Genomic DNA, 5368 nt, shown 5'->3' on the forward strand with positions numbered 1-5368 from the left:
GGATGAGCGTACGGGTAAAGCAGTCGCTTTAGTTACGCTTTAATCCTCGGCTCGCTGCCTTCGGCTCGCTTTTTATTGCTTCTACAACGTCTCTGCCGGAAGATAGACTCTCTCACTCTACTATCACATTTAGCGAGAATATTCTTAGCTCTCGTGTGTCCATAAACCTCCCCTCTTATACGCGGGGAGGGGAAAAAGTGACAAAGAGTAGGCGCGTATCATCGCGTATCACTGACACGGGTGTGTAAAAAATTCACTATACGATCTATTTAGAGTATCCCGGTTCGGCTAATTACACTCGTTCTCTCTCTTTCTTTCTTCGCTAGTTGCTCTACTTACGATTAACAAGATTGACGAGATCGCGTCACGATGTACGCGTGAGACCACTCTTTTTCAAAGGCAAAACGATATATATATATATATATATATACATATATATACATACATACGTTACGTTCTCTGATATATATCGTGTCTGATATTAGTTATTACCGGAAGACACCGAGTACCCCCCGCGTGAAGGGCGATAGGCGGAAAGAAACTTCGCAGTTACTTCGCGCGATTATAAATTAGTTTTCTTTTGCATTTTCGGAAAACGAGATACGGATTTTCTCTGCGTTCCATAAAACGATACTCAGGACTTGGAAATTCTTTCTCCGTGCTGTGATGGAGCCGATGGAGCCAAGCTCGTACCAGCGAAATACGTTTTACCGATGGGCGGATTCATCATCCTCTCGTCGGATATGAATCATTTATATCCGCTGTCTTTCTTTCTTCCTTTCGATCTTGCCGTTATAAAGATCAGACTATTGTAATTTCCAGCGTAAACGGCTGTTACGGCTGTTCTATCGCGTGAAAAAGAAAAAGTTTTTGCCTCACAGGCCTTATTCCTCTCAGAAATACGATAAATACTTTACTACATTAAACGTAAAAAGTAATACGCATCCGTAGGAGAAGTAAACAAATTTTTAAGGAATTTACACCGAGACTAAATTAATTAAATCTTTCGTCAAATGTGAGGAAGAGAAAGGCGCTCATCGTTAAAGACGCATTTTTTGATCGAGCGTAGGTAGGATCGGTAATTTTTCTTCAGGATGATTCGGTGAGATGGATGTGGTTTCTTTCATTTTTACATGACGAAAAATACGCCTACGCGCCTCCAAAAGCTAGTAGAACACACATCTACTTCGATATATAAAGTAGCAAAACTGTACGCGCTATGTTGTCCGGCTATGTATTATCTGTACTAGTTACGAGAGGAAATTGGATACGCGTTTAGGGAGAAAAATAGAAGAGGAAAGGGAAGAGAGAAAAGGTACGAAAACTAGGACAGAGAACAATATGAGGAACGCATATAGCTGCTGGCATAAAAACGAATTATTATTGTATTTTTCTATATGGTTATATCAAATGTACAAAATTAACAGTAATAGTATTATGTAATCGTATTACGTTATTTTTCTAACAAAAGTAGAGAGAGTTTATTAACATTCACTCACTTTTCTAAAATTTCAATTCAGTGCTTATTACACATTCATTTTCCGGTCCGATTTATTTTCCATTCAAGTTTTATTAGCGCTTTATTCTTGGCAATTACATGGATTATAGGATTTTATCCATTTTTGCGATCATATAGAAACAATCATATGTAATGTATGTCAATTTAAATATTAACGCACTGTGTATTATGACTTTTAATTCTTTTTTGTTATCAACAATATCTTGCAAGATTTTAATGAATATTATTTAATGAAATAATGGTAATACCTGTGCTTGCAGCTATATCGCGTTTCTCGGAAAAGGATTTTTTTTTCTCTTAATCGATATCAATTTTATGGAAGGTTGAAATGAGCAAGTGTTAACTGCGTCATTTCAATGCGGGGATTAAGGAAATAAACGATAAGGAAGGAGGAAGTGTCAATTAAATACGTCGAGATATACTCTTACTTGCCGGTTAAAGTGCGCCAGAGGTGGTCTAGCTAAGATGCATGCGCTACAACAAATTCGCCGATTGTTTTAAACCACTTAAGAAGCGTCAGGGGTGACAGAGGGAACAGGAGACAATCATCAAGATGGCTATCTAGAGAAAAAATGCGCGCTATTTTCTCTGGTTGGCCAAAACGGGCATGGAAATGATTTCGAAATTTCTTTCTCTGTCCCGGCATTTTTAATCGCTCTATGTAACTCCTTCATAATCTATCAGTAGTTTCATTATCATCGATTTGTGCAGAATGTTCTAAAATTACTGGACGTCTTTCTTATCAATAGAAAGAATTCCATAAATTCTTTAAGTGCGATTTAAGATCCGAAAAGCAGAGATATAATATTTCTAATTTCTAAACAATTTCAACAATTATTAAAAATAAATGACTTTTAATGAATTGAACTTTACACTGGAGGAGAAATATAAGACAGAATCATATAGTTGAGTTAATCTCGCGTAAAGTTTTACAAAATCTTTATTCGAAGATACATAACGTTGAAAAGTAACGATAAAGGACGCTTCAATGCCAAGGAAAAAGAAATCTTGAGAGACACCCAGTTTTGAGACATGCTGTATAGCATGCACGTCAGTAATCTCCCTCTTTACACAAGGAGTAGCAAATAGAGCAACAAGTGATACCGAAGTTGAAAGTCGGCCGGCGTTACCAAAGTAAATGTAATATTTTTCTTTACGAGATCCGCGCAGATTTTTGATTTTTCTCGTATATTCGAGGACCACAAATTTCGAGAGGTGAAGTCACGATCAAAAATCCGAGACATCCTCGACGGTAGTCCAAGAAATATAACGCCGTGAGGTAATAAATTCAGTTGCACAATTAAATAAATTTTACATCGTCATTAAGGATATCAAACAAATTTATTATTACTATTTTAGAGTAGCAGAATATTGATTGTACAATCGCAGCGTGAATCAAACCATGAGATATAACGTAAATTTTTTGACATAAAAGGTTTTGCACACAATTGATTAGAAAAATTTTATTTTAATGAGAATTATAATTTTATACGAGATATTATAAAGAATTTTTGGAAGTTGTTACAATAATAATTAATAATAATGTTATGATAACTGTTAATAATTTTTACAAATTTCTATAAAATTCTATAAATTTTTTTAAGAAAACCAAAATGCTGAACAATTTGCTATTAAATCCGTATCATTTGTACGTGAAAAGAATCATCTTTGTAGCATTAGACATATACAAATTTTTATTTTTACGAAATTATGAACTGCTATTGTCTTACAGTCTCGAAATTTCGGATTTTGGAAATTTTCATTATGTTTATTTTATTTTCTCCTTCAATGACAACGGAATGAGCCACGAGAGTTTGGACCAACCAGAGAGCGGCTCGAAACGAGCGCCCAGCGGGGTTAACGAGACTAATTACAATTTAATATTAATTTGCCAATTAGCGAGTTGCCACCTCCGCAGGGCACGCGACGCCGCGTGTTCTACCGGGGCGCAAAACACAGACGCTTGGTCGAGCGTTAGTGATAAGAAGTCAGAACAATATGATTATTATTACTAGAGGAGCAGTAAAAAGAAGGCCGATTGTACGATGTACATAAGTACGCTACATATATACGTCTTCTATATTATATTATATATATATATATATATGTATATATATTACGTATATAGTGTAAATATACATACATAATATACATGTATGTAATATATAAAAGACGTAACTATGTATACACATATATATTAACTAAGAAAATAGTAGGAAGGAACAAATAAACGTACACAATAAGTAGATAGGAGATAATCAAGTATATACAGCACCAACGTAATTACTTTTTGTCAACAAGTTAGGCAGGACATACGAGGTTTGTCAATAATAAATAAACGAGAGATGGACCGTATTAGATGGTGGACCGAGAATTCCTGGAAAGATCTACAACTCTATATATATAAAACTATATATATATATATATATGTATGTGTATATATATATATATATATATATATATCTATATGGATATATAGAGGGCAAGGGAGGGGTGGGTGGATAGGGGCTGAGTGAGAAAATACATAAAGGAAAGATATACACAAATAGAGGTTAGCTACAAGTTTTAAACGACTACTTTATTGGCAATTTTTCTAGGCATCAACCTATACTATTTTTACGTTACGTTTTCGTTCGTGTGTTGTTGTTCTTGGTGTGCGCCATCGAGCGTACTCTTGCGTTAATATCGTATATTTTCCTGCCTTGTATGTACGCGCGTGTGTATAACACGTGTATGTATGTATGTATGTATGTATGTATGTATGTATGTCCGTGCCTGTCTGTATGTGTGTGTATTTTTTATTGATACACGCGTGTTCATCGCGCGCGTGCTCTAACGCAAATATGAAAATTGTCGCTGGATGATCGATCGGCGTTTTCCCTTTTCCCTCGGAACGAGACGTGTCAGGAAAAGTCAAAACAAGTGAAATAACCAAAGTGAAAAAAGGAACGAAAGCAGAAAAAAAAACAGAAACGCGAATTAAATTGGAGAATCGTACGTCGTGCGTTTACATCGACTTCCATGTGTCACTGCGACGACTATAAATCGGTCTAGAAGAAAAAAAAAGAAGAAACGAGACGGTCGGGAAAGCAAACATCTTCTCGAATTTCGAGTCGCGATCTCGGCTCAACAGGATAAAAGGAAAAGAGAGGAAAAGGGCGTGCGCGTCATGTATGAATCCCCGTTCATCGATCGTTCCCCACCTCGCGACTTTACATGGCGAATCATCCTCTCGTGTGTCTCTTCGGATCTTTCCGCGATGCTACTTCTTTTTCCCCCTCTCTTCTTTTCTTTTCAGGAAGCAATCGGTAATCAAATCGGTTACGCGTGTCGCGGCGCATCTATTAATAGTCTTCGGTCTATCAATTATCTCCTTTATGGCACGTACGTGGCTGGCACACTGCAGGAACGTAGTAACGAATAATAAGGAAAGACACGGGGAAAAGAAAGATAAAAGAAAAGCTTTTACCGGACGAGAGGGACGTTCGCACTTTGCGAAAACTGCGATTCGCGGACGTACACACACGCGCGCGATGCGCACACTCGCGCATAATAGTTAAGCGTGTCACAGTATAATAACGTAATATGAGTGTGTTTTGCATTTATGTAAGCTAATAATAATAATAATAATAACAATAACGATAAGTAATGACAAGCATAATAATGATGCTGATGCGTAATAATAATTATCATCAAATAGTAATAATAATAATAATGATAATGGCGATAATAATGATAATGAGTAATAGTAACAGTAATACGATTCGAGTATCGAGTATCAGCGCTTACGCAATTATAGTCATTCTGGGAGGAGCTCTCTGCACGGGTGTGTACCACCATATGTATACT

The sequence above is a fragment of the Trachymyrmex cornetzi genome, unplaced genomic scaffold (assembly GCF_001594075.2).
Source record: "Trachymyrmex cornetzi isolate Tcor2-1 unplaced genomic scaffold, Tcor1.1 scaffold1403, whole genome shotgun sequence".
Classification (NCBI taxonomy): Eukaryota; Metazoa; Arthropoda; class Insecta; order Hymenoptera; family Formicidae; genus Trachymyrmex; species Trachymyrmex cornetzi.